The 14,616-nt window shown below is 44.5% G+C and overlaps 1 protein-coding gene across 5 annotated transcripts in view; it reads right to left on the bottom strand.

The window, feature by feature from the left end:
- The window catches only part of TOP2B (DNA topoisomerase II beta), a 132,446-nt gene that overhangs the window by 103,597 nt on the left and 14,233 nt on the right, over positions 1-14,616 (bottom strand). The window contains exon 1 of one of the 5 annotated variants that reach the window (XM_043509016.1): positions 144-149. The exons of the other annotated variants lie outside the window; for them this stretch is intronic. The gene's annotated coding sequence lies outside the window, so the exon portion shown is untranslated. Of the gene's footprint in view, positions 1-143; positions 150-14,616 lie in introns of those variants that run through there. 5 annotated transcript variants of the gene reach the window in all.

Here is a 14,616-nt window from a genome sequence, read left to right as displayed (position 1 = left end):
CATTAAGGGAGCTGGGGCCTGAGCATCTGATCTCAAGACAAAGGATTGCATGAAACTGATGTATCCCATTATTTTTTTCAGAAAGGAGTATTTCAGCTCTAAGATTTGTTTAGGTTGAGAGAGAGAATACTTGCAATAGTAACCACCCACGTTAGCACTGCCTGTGAAGCCCTTTGGCAGAGGCCTGCACATGAAACCTTTTAACATGGGGAAACCGATACACAGGTGGTGACCACACGAGACTTGACAGGAAGAAAACCCTGACCCAGTGGCAAAGAGATCCAAGACAACCAGGGCCTCCCTTCTGCTGCAGCCCTCATCTGCCTTCACAGCTGCAGAATACTAAAAGATCCTCTATATGCATCTGATCAACAGTTGGGGTCTTGTGAAGTTTAGACCACAGTTAGTCGAGCCTACCCTCAGACCTCCTCACCAAAGGGGACCCTACTAGGAGTATTAAAGATCCAGACAACGTAGTTCTTAGGGTCTTTAGTCCACGCAAGCCTCTCCTCCATGCCAACAACTATGTCTCCTCCAAGGTTACACCTGTCACTTCTGTAGGAAAATCTGCAGGGCATGAATTGGGCTCCTCCGTCACTTAAAAACCCACCAATGAACCCCCTTGGCAAACATTATCCTCGTACTGAGGGATAGCCAAAGAAGAAGAGCTTGTGAAAGCATGTGGAGCACATCAAAGTTTTTATTTTTGTTGATTTATTCTGATGTCACCAGACGGTGTTTACACCCAGAGAAGGGAGCTGAAATGAATACTCCTGCTGCAGTAAGGAGGCCACTTTCAAAGAAACGATATGCTTTATTAGAAACACCAAAGATAGCAGTGTTTACTGTTGGTAGTGACACCAGGTTGAATCTGAACCAGTGCACAATGGGGCCTTATAAAATAGATGTTGAGGAACTAGAAATAATTAAATAATGGACCAAAAAGATTGATATCTCTCTCTCTGCCTCTTGTTGTTCTACATCTGGGCTGCCCTCCCTCATGTTACTCCATGGTGAGCTGTGGCAGGGAGGAGAGTGAGGTGTTGGTGAGGCATAGCAACAGATGGAAACAATCTGGATATTACAGCATAGCTACCTACCACAGCAACCAGAGTAACAGCCCAATCCCTCCCTAGTCTTTGAGATATGGCAAGGTATTCCTATTCATCTACTATATCTTCCCAGGGAAGATGGAGAAGGATAAATAGCTATAGTTAGACCAGCCACAGAGGTGCCAAGCATACTTTCTCAGTACTCTACCTGAATAAGTCTCTCTTCTGTTTCATTTTTAATATTATATATAAGGCCCTACTTAATTTGTGATATTGCAAATTCTGCAATATTAGGTTTCCACTGCAATTTTGACAGCTGAAGCCCTGCCAATGCTTGGGGCTGACAGTAGGAGCCCCAGCTGTACCAGGGCTGAGATCAAGAACCCTCACTGTCAGCCCCAGGACCCCACTCTAAGTTCCGGGCGGCCGACAGCAGGAGCCCCCCCCCCAACCCCAGGCACCCTCTCTCAGCCCCAGGTGGCCAAGAGCAGAAAATCACAGAAAAGTAATAATGGACTTTATTACCGCAAATAATGAAGTCCATTATTACTTTTCTGCAATTTTCCTCACTTGTCTGCAACTCAAATACAATTTTTTGACAATCATCCCGCAATTCAAGTAGGGGCTTAATTATATATTATTCGATCCCCTAACTTTTTTTTTTTTTTTTTTTAGCAAGTGCATGCACCCAGACAAATCAGCACAGATCTTTGGCTTAGTCTTTTCTGCATTAATCCACCATGATGCACTCCATGAAGATGAGCAGGGGAACCAGTGCTGATTTTATTAATATCCCCTTGGGTGCTTGTCCCAATGATTCTGCTTCAGAAAGAGGAGCGAAACTGGGCTCAGACATTCTCAAAAAAATATTTCAAGTGTTTAGCAATCGCCCTGTCCTCAGAGAGGCTGGACTTATTGTCTTTCCTCCTCAAAAGGGACCCATTATGGGTCTGTCATGGAAGGTACTGGGGTTCAAAAATGGAATCCCCACAGTCTTTTCCCCTCTTTTTACAGTATACTTATTGATCCGCATTTCTTTGGGAGGCCACAGCCTGGGTATCAGTAAGGAGTCCCTAGTGGGCCTACTATAGAGGATGGAGTGGGGTGGGAGGGCAAGGTTGGCTAAGTTAGGAATCTTCTTGCATTCTCTGGTGTTGGCAGCATCTTTGTTGTGTCCAGTGCCTTCCATCATATCCTGTAAAAGTCCACTGTCAGTGGCTGCTGAGGACAGTCTGGGCACTTAGATGTGATTTTCCATCTGGCTAGCTACCCCTCTGATGTTATTCTGTTCACATATATGGGAGAAAGGGAGCTGCTTGCCCCTGAAGTCAGCTATTTCAAACCTTCCTGCCTCTGAGTGGTGTGTAGGGATGGAAGGGGCAACCTTGTGTTGACTGGGCTAAGGCTTTCTTGGCCTAGCTCTCTCCCTAAGCCGCTGCAAACACATCAGAAGAAAAAGTAGAGAACCAGGAAAGTCTCCCCCAGAAGGCAAATGTAGCCCTAGGTGGCCCAGGGAGAATTAGTCACATTACTGAGCCAAATTGTTCACCAGAAATTTGAAATAAAAAGTTTGGAATTTTCCTCAAAAAACCTCTGCATAGAAGTCCGACTGGGCACACCTGCCACTGCGCACACAGATAAAACTGCAGATAATTTCAGAAAATTGTTCATTTCACTGCTGCCAGTGACCGACAGGTCTGGTTCTTCTCCAAGTTGCAAGCCAGCTGAAGTACTCATTGTAACAGAGCTGTGGACCTTAATACAATGAAGAATATCTTTGCCATCTGTTCCCCCAAACTAAATCAAAGGCACCAGTTTTCATCAGAACCAATTAGAATTAGTTTAGAGTTTCCAGCCCAAACTATTCTGGAGCTAGGGAAGTTAGGGGGAAAAACAGATCAAGCACTGAGCAGCTCATTTTTTTTTTTTTTAAGACTCATTTCTCTCTTCTGCTGTGTAGTATTTGCCTTATATTCAGAGGGGGAAAACTCTATTTTATTCCCATAAAGTTTCTATGATACTGGTTTAGATTTAGCAAAGTTTAGTAAAGGGTGCTAGGCATCAAGCCAGATTTAAAATACTAGTCTAGCCTCCCCTTTCCTGGGAAACCCACTGTAAATTACTGAATTTTATGAAGTAGCAAGTAAAACAAACATGACAAGAATAAGGCATCACAGCATCTTTGAGAAGTGAAAAGAGGCCACCCTTTTGTGCAAATCAGCATGGTTCTACTAGAACTGTTTTCAAACTGAAGAGTGTTAAGTGATTACATGTTTAAAGGGTACTTTATAAAGAAGTTATTGAAGCAACAGCTCCACTGATTTGGCACACATTTCAACAGACAATCATTACACTTTTCAGTTCTATTCCTTTGAGTAAAATAATGTGAAGCACATGGCTATGTCTCTCTGGACAGGATCATCACAAAAACATATTTTAAGGTCAGTTGTGGGCATTTAATGAAATTATGTTGATAATTCACAAATGGTAGATTTAAAACAATCAGTTGCTAAACTGTATCCAAAAAAGAAAGTTTATTGTGACCACTAGAAACACAGGTCACCCAATATTAAGGTGCCACGCAGGTAACGGATCATTAGGTAAGGATTTAATGAGGATTCCATTAGAATTTATTTTTTGCTCCCATATAATTAAATCTCTTTGGAAACTAGCACTCATGTCATTTTGAAGGACTTAAGCAGTACTCAAGCAAAGTTATTAACAGCCCCGGTCTATACTACGAGTTTAGGGTCAAATTTAGCAGCATTAGATCGATTTAACCCTGCACCTGTCCACACAATGAACACCATTTTTGTCCACTTAATGGGCTCTTAAAATAGTATTTCTGTACTCCTGAGGGGATTAGCACTTAAATCAACATCGCCGGTCAATTTGGGGTAGCCATGGACGCAATTCGACGGTATTGGTCTACCGGGAGCTATCCCACAGTGCTCCATTGTGACCGCTCTGGACAGCACTTCAACTCGGATGCACTGGCCAGGTAGACAGGGAAAAGCCCCGTAACTTTTGAATTTCATTTCCTGTTTGGCCAGTGTGGCAAGCTGGTCCACAGGTGACTGTGCAGATCTCACCAGCAGAGGTGACCATGGAGTCCCAGAATCGGCAAAAGAGCTCCAGTATGGACCAAACGGGAGGTACTGGATCTGATCTCTGTATGGAAAGACGAAATCTGCGCCATCAGAACTCCGTTCCAAAAGACGAAATGCCAAAATATTTGAAAAAAATCTCCAAGGGCATGAAGGACAGAGGCTATCACAGGGACCCGCAGCAGTGCCACGTGAAACTTAACGAGCTTAGACAAGCCTACCAAAAAACCCAAGAGGCAAATGCCCCCTCAGGGTTAGAGGCCCAGACATGCAGCTTCTATGATGAGCTGCATGCAATTCTAGGGGGTGCCCCTACCACTGCCCCACCCCTGTACGTCCTGCAAGGGGGGAGTCTCACGCAACAGGGATGAGGATTTTGGGGACGAGGAAGATGATGAGGAGAAGGAAGAGGTTGAAGATAGAGCACAACAGGCAAGCGGAGAAACCATTCTTCCTGACAACTAGGAACTGTTGATCACCCTGGATCCAATACCCTCCCAACCCGGGCTCCCGACCTTGAAGGCGGAGAAGGAACCTCTGGTGAGTGTACCTTTGTAAATATAATACACGGTTTAAAAGCAAGCGTGTTTAATGATTAATTTGCCCTGAAGACTTGGTATGCATTCGCAGCCGGTACAGCTACTGGAAAAGTCTATTAACGTGTCTGGGAATGGTGCGGAAATCCTCCAGGGACATCTCAATGAAGCTGTCCTGGAGGTAGTCCCAAAACCTTTGCAAAAGGTTTCTGGGGAGGGCAGCCTTATTGCGTCCTCCATGGTAGGACACTTTACCACGCCAGGCCAATAGCACATAGTCTGAAATCATTGCATAAGAAAGCATGCCAGCGTGTGGTCCCAGTGTTTGCTGGCATTCAAGCAACAACTGTTCTTTATCTCTCTGAGTTATCCTCAGGAGAGTGATATCATTCATGGTCACCTGATTGAAATAGGGGAATTTTATTCAGGGGACATTCAGAGGTGGCCGTTCATGCTGGGCTGTTTGCCTGTGGCTGAAAAGAAATCATCCCTGCTGTTAGCCACACAGTTGGGGGAGGGGTAAAGCGATCATCCCAGAGAACTGGGGGGGAGGAAGATGTGATTAGTTGGGTTTGTGCTGCATGTTAATCCAAAAACATCAGCCCCTCCTTTCAAATGCCAAATATCTTTTTCAATTTTAATCTCCCTTTTTTTCCTCCTACTGCTGCACGTTTCAATGCTGTGACTAGCATCTCCATCCCAGAGGCTAGCGCAGATAAAGCGAAAAAAAACGCACTCCCACTGAAATGTTCTCTGAGCTCATGCAGTCCACCTGCACTGAAAGAGCCCATCAGAATGCATGGAGGCAGACAATGGCAGAGACCAGGAAAGCACAAAATGAACGCGAGGACAGATGGCTGGAGAAAAGGGAGAGGTGGCAGCAGCATGATGAAAGGACGCAGGATGCAACGCTGAGGCTACTGGAGGATCAAACTGATATTCTCCGGCGTATGGTTGTGGTGCAGGAAAGGCACAGAGCACCACTGCAGCCCCTGTGTAATCAACCGCCCTCTTTCCCAAGTTCAATAGCCTCCTCACCCAGACGCCCAAGAATGTGGGCCCCCCATTTCGGGCACCAAACTACTCCACCACAGAGGACTCCCCAAGCAACAGAAGGCTGGCATTCAATAAGTTTTGAAGTGCAGTGTGGCCTTGTCCTTCCCTCCTCCCAGGCTACCTTGCCAGTTATCCCCCTATTTGTGTGATGAATTAATAAAGAATGTATGAATTGGAAACAACAATGACTTTATTGTCTCTGCAAGCAGTAATCGAAGTGGGGAGGGGAGAGCGGTTGGCTTACAGGAAAGCAGAGTGAACCACAGGGGCAGGTTTTCATCAACGAGAAACAAACAGAATTGTCACACCATAGCCTGGTTTTCAAAGATTCTCCGATGTGCAGCACGCCCTGCTGTGCTCTTCTAACCGCCCTGGTATCTGGCTGTGCATAATCAGCAGCCAGGCGATTTGCCTCAACCTCCCACCCCGCCATAAACGTCTCCCCCTTACTCTTACAGATATTGTTATTACTGCTTGCTGTGTGCTCCACAATGGGAATATTGGTTTCGCTGAAGTCTATCCGAGTCAGTGAACTGCACCAGCGTGCTTTTAAACGTCCAAATGCACATTCTACCACCATTCTGCACTTGCTTAGCCTATAGTTGAACAGCTCCTGACTGCTGTCCAGGGTGCCTGTGTACGGCTTCATAAGCCATGGCATTAAGGGGTAGGCTGGGTCCCCAAGGATAGCTGTAGGCATTTCAACATCCCCAACGGTTATTTTCTGGTCTGGAAAGTAAGTCCCTTGCTGCAGCCATTCCCACAGACCAGAGTTCCTGAAGATGTGAGCGTAATGTACCTTTCCCGGCCATCCCATGTTGATGTTGGTGAAACGTCCCTTGTGATCCATCAGTGCTTGCAGCACCATAGAAAAGTACCCCTTTCGGCTTACATATTGCTTGCCTTGGTGGTCCGGTCCCAGGATAGGGATATGGGTTCCGTCTATCACCCCACCACAGTTAGGGAATCCCATTGCAGCAAAGCCATCCACTATGACCTGCACATTTCCCAGAGTCACTACCCATAATAGCAGCAGCTCAGTGATTGCGTTGGTTACTTAGATCACAGCAGCCCCCACAGTAAATTTTCCCACTCCAAATTGATTCCTGACTGACTGGTAGCTGTCTGGAGTTGCAAGCTTCTAGAGGGCTATCACCATTCGCTTGTCAACTGTGAGGGCTGCTCTCATCTTGGTATTCTTGCACTTCAGGGCAGGGGAAAGCAAGTCAAAGAGTTCCATGAAAGTGCCCATACGCATGCAAAAGTTTCGCAGCCACTGGGAATCGTCCCAGACCTACAACACTATGCGGTCCCACCAGTCTGTGCTTGTTTCCCGGGCCCAGAATTGGCGTTCCACGGCATGAGCCTGCCCCATTGCCACCAGGATGTCCAAATTGCCGGGGCTCAAGGATGCTTTGAGAGAAGTCTGTGTCTATGTCCTCCTCACTCTCGTTACCACACTGCCTTCGCCTCCTCGCCTGCTTTTGCAGGTTCTGGTTCTGCATATACTGCGTGATAATGCGCAAGGTGTTTACAACGCCTATAACTGCTGCGGTGATCTGAGTGGGCTCCATGCTTGCTGTGGTATGGTGTCTGCAGGAGAGCAGAGTGGTAGCGGAAGCGGTCGTTCAATGGCGATGGTTTGACCTACTGCACCGTCTGCTGCCAGGACACAACAACTGAGCTGGCTGCATGCTTGCTGTGTTATTGCAAGACAAGAGCAGCCGAGCAGAGTTGCAGCGGAAGTGGCCCTGTGAGACCACCAGGAGAGCAGAGTGGCAGCGGAAGCAGTGGCTGATGACCTGTGAGGTGGATTCATGAGAGCAGAGTTGCAGCGGAAGCGGGAGCCCACGAGAGACAACATGGAGAAATTCGTTACGGAGACAAGCAGGAGAACAGAGTGGCAGCAGAAGCGGTGGTTCAATGAGACAGTTAGCAGTCCTACTCCACCAGTGGAGTTCCTCAGGGATCAGTTTTGAGACCAATCTTATTTAATCTCTTTAATAATGACCTTGGCACAAAAAGTGGGAGTGTGCTAATAAAGTTTGCAGATGATACAAAGCTGGGAGGTATTGCCAATTCAGAGAAGGATCGGGATATTATACAGAAGGATCTGGATGATCTTGTAAACTGGAGTAATAGTAATAGGATGAAATTTAATAGTGAGAAGTGTAAGGTTATGCATTTAGGGATTAATAACAAGAATTTTAGTTATAAGTTGGGGACGCATCAATTAGAAGTAACGGAAGAGGAGAAGGACCTTGGAGTATTGGTTGGTCATAGGATGACTATGAGCTGCCGATGTGATATGGCTGTGAAAAAAGCTAATGCGGTTTTGGGATGCATCAGGAGAGGCATTTCCAGTAGGGATAAGGAGGTCTTAGTACCATTATACAAGGCACTGGTGAGACCTCACCTAGAATACTGTGTGCAGTTCTGGTCTCCCATGTTTAAAAAGGATGAATTCAAACTGGAGCAGGTACAGAAAAGGGCTACTAGGATGATCCGAGGAATGGAAAACTTGTCTTATGAAAGGAGACTTAAGGAGCTTGGCTTGTTTAGCCTAACTAAAAGAAGGTTGAGGGGAGATATGATTGCTCTCTTTAAATATATCAGAGGGATAAATACAGGAAGGGAGGGAATTATTTCAGCTCAGCACCAATGCGGACACAAGAACAAATGGGTATAAACTGGCCACCAGGAAGTTTAGACTTGAAATTAGATGAAGGTTTCTAACCATCAGAGGAGTGAAGTTTTGGAATAGCCTTCCAAGGGAAGCAGTGGGGGCAAAAGATCTATCCGGCTTTAAGATTCTACTCGATAAGTTTATGGAGGAGATGGTATGATGGGATAATGTGATTTTGGTAATTAACTGATTTTTAAATATTCAGGGTAAATAGGACTAATCCCCTGAGATGGGATGTTAGATGGATGGGATCTGAGTTACCCAGGAAAGAATTTTCTGTAGTATTTGGTTGGTGAATCTTGCCCATATGCTCAGGGTTTAGCTAATCACCATATTTGGGGTTGGGAAGGAATTTTCCTCAAGGGCAGATTGGAAGAGACCCTGGAGGTTTTTCGCCTTCCTCTGTAGCATGGGGCACGATGAGGGAGGATTCTCTGCTCCTTGAAGTCTTTAAACCACGATTTGAGGACTTCAATAGCTCAGACATAGGTGAGGTTTTTTGTAGGAGTGGGTGGGTGAGATTCTGTGGCCTGCGTTGTGCAGGAGGTCGGACTAGCTGATCAGAATGGTCCCTTCTGACCTTAGTATCTATGAATCTATGAACCTACTGCACCGAAAGCAATATGTCGCCTGCACGGAAAAAAGGCACAAAATGATTGCCTGCCGTTGCTTTCACGGAGTGAGGGATGACTGACCACATGTACCCAAAACCACCTGCGACAATGTTTTTGCCCCATCAGGCATTGGGAGCTTAACCCAGAATTTCAATGGGTAGCGGAGACTGCAGGAACTGTGGGATAGCTACCCACAGTGCAATACTCTGAAAATTGACGCTAGCCTTGGTACCGTGGACGCACTCCGCCGACTTAATGCGCTTAGTGGGGACACACACAATTGACTGTATAAAATCGCTTTCTAAAAATCAACCTCTATAAATTCAACCTAATTTTGTAGTGTAGATATACCCACAGTTGTATCCAATTCTAAAAGTAATTGCAAGAATGTACGTGCAATATATATGTCAGGTTTTAGAACTCTGTGTGAATGTGCAATAGTTCAAAGACTAACCCTGGAAGGTAGAGAGAGAGATAAAAATTCTGCAGTGATACACCTTAGTAATAAGTCAGCCAGAGAGCAAGCTTAAGGGAGGCTCTGGGCTTGTCTACACTACAGGTTATGTTGGTATAACTTATGTCGCTCAGGGGCGTGAATAAGGCACCCTGCTGAGTGACACAAGTTACTCAGTCAGGATAGTGTTGTCGGTGGGAGAGCTTCCGACATGCGCTGACATAGCTACCGCCTTTCACGGAGGTGGTTTTATTATGCCAACAGGACAGCTCTCTCCCATCGGCATAGTAGTTCTCCTGAGGGCTAGTCTACACTGAAAGGGAGTGGTGCTGCTTTCAAGGCTTTATTACTAATGTTTCTAAAGACCTAGAATAAAGGAAAATATCAGGGGAGGGATGTAATTGTGGACAAGAATATTGTGTGTGGCATGCAGGGGAATGGCATACCTGCTTACAAAAGCTAACTTTTCATTTAAGTGGTAAAAGTTTTTTATTGACACTGAAAGCAGCACTCCAGTCCTGGTTTTGCACATTGATGCGTATTATTTAATAATTCTGTTTGTTCATTCATTGTGAAGTGAAAGCCAACCATTTGATTTTGAAGCATGAAAGTGTGGGGTTATGCAGAAACAGAAGCAGTGACATCACTGGGATCTTTCTTCTGTTTCGACTGGGCATTTTTTCTACGTAACTAGTTGACCACCCAACCCCTCTATGATTCCCTTACCCTCATATCTTCCCATCTCACTCGCTGTTGCCCATCACTTATTTCCCCTACTCCCATGCTTTAGGAATTCATCTCCACTTTCTTCTTTTATCAAATTCCTCATTATGTAATCAACAAACAAAACAACCCACAGAAAATAGTATTTGCCACACATCACTCTCTTGCAGGCTTCCACCCTCCTCCCCCCCCAAATCTTTTCTTTTTCTTGTTATTTAGACTGTAATATCTTCAGGGCAGGAAATTAAGATCTACAGTCTTCAATTGTTATTCTTTGTCCACACTATAACAATTTTGTATTGCTGACATTACCCATTCACCTTAACTGGTACGAGCACCAGAGTGCTGTTTGCACGTGAACCACCCACCCTACTTTTGAGCAAGACTAATCACAGTATTGAAGACATTATCAACCAATGGTAGGTTGTCTTCACTAGCACTCAGAGTGCCAATACTGGTTTATGTAAATTGGTGTTAGCATTAAGAAACTTTAGAACTAAGAGCATTCATGACTTTGCAGTAGGCACTTAGCATCTTGCTGGACTAGGTTCATTAATTATTTTGTCTGGTAATCTAATGTGTGTGACAAAACTGTTAAGGATCATTTAGTTTTATAAATATGAACTACTGCAGAGGTGGGCCACATCCAGCCCACGGGACTGTCATGCCCTGCTCTTGAGCTTCCGGCCAGGGAGGTTAGCCCCCGACCCCTCCCCTGCAGCCTCAGCTTGCTGTGCCACCAACATTCTGGGCGGCGGGGCTACGAGCACTTGCCGGACAGCGTGACCACAAGAGCCGCCGGCCTGGCCTGGTGGTCTGGCCTGGTGGTCTGGACTGCGTGGCTGGCTCCGGCCAGGTGGCACGGCTGCTGGTCCTGGTGCGCTGAGCAGCACGGTAAGGGGGCGGGGAGCAGGGGGGTTGGATAAGAGGCAGGGGGGGTCCCAAGGAGCAGTCAGGGGACAGGAAACAGGGGGAGGTTGGATAGGTGTGGGAGTTCTGGGGGGCCTGTCAGGGGGCAGGGGTGTGAATAGGGGACAGCAGGAGGATGGATAGGAGGTGGGGTTCCAGGGGGGGGTTGAAGGGTTGGAGGTTCTGAGGGGGCCAGGCTGTTTGGGGAGGCACAGCCTTCCCTACCCAGCCCTCCAAACAGTTTCAGAACCCCAATGTGGCCCTCAGGCTAAAAACTTTGCCCACCCTTGGACTACCAAGACTGTATCCTACCTCTTTAAAATACAAGTTTAACCTCAAACCTTCTTGAAAAAAATATTCACACTGTTTCCTGCTCTTAAGTGAAAACTGTATTAATTTTATAGAATCATAGGACTGGAAGGGACTTCGAGAGGTCATCTAGTCCAGTCTCTTGCACTCATGGCAGGACTAAGTATTATCTGGACCATCTCTGACAGGGTATCTGAGGAGCAGTTGCAAATGTAGCTGCCTCTATGAAGGGTCAGTTTTATAAACCAATGAATGGGTTATGTACATTATTCTACAAACACCCACATAACTCAGCCTCCTTTGACCTGCCTCCCCATGTTTTCTTTGTATTGATTTCCTATGTCATGTCTTTATTTAGTCCAATCTTCCAAAAGGATCCACATAGATGTATCCTTTTAGCCACAGCAGAGTCCCTATTGTCTCCCCCAGAGATTACCTTAAAGGATCAGGACCTTAGACTATTAATTCTTTGGGGGTGGGATCATGGTTGCTGTATAGTGACTAGCGTGCTTTGGGGAGTTACACAACAAAAAAGGAAAAATGATATAATTAGGTATGATCTTTATCATACAGAAGCCAAAGTCTATACAGAGTACATTATATTTTTCTAACATTATATTGAAATAGATTTTGTTCAAAGCCAAAGAAAGTAAAATCACAAATTCTGCCCAGGCATCCTTGATAAAGACTTTGGATGGTGAAAATACTGGATTAATCCACATTTCAAATGAGAGGAAAGCTACACCCAATGATTGCTGATTCTATGTTAAGTGATTAATACAGTGTAGTGCGACTGATGCTGTATTTGATTTATTGGATTTCCAAAACAATACACTTGGCAATATTATTAATTTAAAAGTCTGGATACAGGGAATATCCTAATTTTTATGTGCATATATTAGACACTGTGCTGCTACCTAAATGTTTTAACAAATACATATTTAATAGTCTCATTTCATCACTGCACATACTGGTGGAATGGTTTGATGGCAGTATGATAATAAGCATTCTTTAACTAGAGAGCTTTGAACCAACTTTCCTTTAAGAGTAAGGGGTAAAGACCAATATGAATATTCAAAACTTAAATCTCATAACTATGTAGCTTTGTAAGATCCATGACCTCTAATACGAGGAAAGAAGGAGAAATGGCATAGAGTCGAATTGGATTAGGTAGATAAATTTCATATCTTCCAGAACTGAATTATTTGTGGGAATTCCATACAGTAATCTAAGGAATTGGAATAAATGTCACTAAAAAGGAATGAGAGGAAGGAGAAATAACTGGAATGCTATTAACTTTGAGCTCTCAGATGGTGCCCCATTAAATTTGTGGTGTCACTGACAAAAGTGCCCTGCTGAGTAGAGATGAGTCACACCAGAGTTTGCTGAACTTGAATTTGTATAGCTTCCTCTGATAAGCTGAGATTTGTACTAGGCCAAATCAGGTGTCAAGGAAGCATACTGTTGCAGGCACCTGAAGTATGACAACATTTGGAATGGTCTTTTCTAGGGCAGTTACACAAAGAGTGAGTAATAACTTCCCTTTTCACTGAACAGGTCCTCTCCACTGAGGTATTACCCTGACCTGAGTACATGATAAAAGGCCTGGAAACTTGAGCCACACATACTGCCATAGAGATACTCAAAGTGCTACAACCCTTGCAATCAAATCTGAGATACCAAGTGAGGCTTGCAGAGTGTTATTACAGAAGGATGTTCACATGTGTCATCTTTGGCCTGTTTTTTCCTTGCTTCTCCAGCATTGGTTCAAATGGGTTGTACACTGCCTACTAATTTTAAAACACAATTTTTATATCTCAAAAGGAGATGTTTCTGGACAATCCATTTATCTTCTCTAGCTCTCAGAAGATGCAAACATAAGGGATATGGGTGATAGGTGCGTAAAAGAATGCACAAAACCTGTTGAGGCACTTGGTAAAGCTTATCAGACTTTGATACAGAAGGTGGAAGTACCATAAAGCTATCCCTGACTGCCTCAAGAAGGCATTCATTCACAGGTAAAGTAATGAGCCTTCTGAGCTGCCAGAGTCCCAAAATTCAGAGCAGTGACTCTCAACCTTTCCAGACTACTGTACCCCTTTCAGGAGTCTGATTTACCTTGTATACCCCCAAGTTTCATCTCACTTAAAATCTACTTGCTTACAAAAATCAGACAAAAATACAAAAGTGATACAGCACACTAATTACTGAAAATTGCTTACTTTCTCATTTTTACCATATAATTTTAAAATAAATCAATTGGAACAAATATTGTACTTACATTTCAGTGTATAGTATATAGAGCAGTATAAACAAGCCATTGTCTGTAAGAAATTTTAGTTTGTACTGACTTTGCTAGTGCTTTTTATGTAGCCTGTTGTAAAACTAGGCAAATAAATAGATGACCTGATATACCTTCCGGAAGACCTCTGCATATCCCTGGTTCAGAGCATCTGCCATTAGAGGGACATGTAGAAGAAACCACCACATTCTCAGCCTAGTTTAATATGTCATCAGCTATCTTGGTCTGCATAGTATCACCTCCCATATCCTACCTGTGATGTTACCCTTCAGATTTAGACAGATCCTATGAAGGAACACGTGTTTCAACTGCTGAAGGGAGGAGGCAAGAGACTTCTAAGAATCAAGATTCTGCAAGACGCTGGAAGAGTAGTCTGGACTGCAGACTTGGCCTTCCTCCTGTGGTCTGAATAATACCTGACATAAGGGCTTGTCAATGAGGCCAAATTCATTTAATAGCAACCAGAAGGAGGGTGCTGGATGAAGTCACCACATGAGATTTTTAAGTCTCCTAACCAAGTTAAGAAATGGAACAGATCGTATCACAGCTTGGGATAGTTTATTCCAGTAGGTGCCCAGGTGAACCTCCAAATATACCCTAGATGATACCAAAGTCAATTCAACCAACTCCTGGAAAAGCAGCATCAACAGAGGGAACATGAGAAGAAAGACTGATCAAATCCAATCAATGGATATGCAGTGTCCCCTGGTACCAAAGGATTCAATCTCTTCTCTTTAGCAGACAGAGACAAAAATCCAGAAAATGACAGCACAGCAAGAGCTAGATACACCCTTTGTTCTGGGGAAGACAATCATGATTTCTGAGCAGCTCCTTTGACACGTCTGTACAAATGTTTCTTTGGAGATCA

This window comes from Dermochelys coriacea, chromosome 2, assembly GCF_009764565.3.
Source record: "Dermochelys coriacea isolate rDerCor1 chromosome 2, rDerCor1.pri.v4, whole genome shotgun sequence".
Classification (NCBI taxonomy): Eukaryota; Metazoa; Chordata; order Testudines; family Dermochelyidae; genus Dermochelys; species Dermochelys coriacea.
This window is presented reverse-complemented; position numbering and strand designations above follow the sequence as displayed.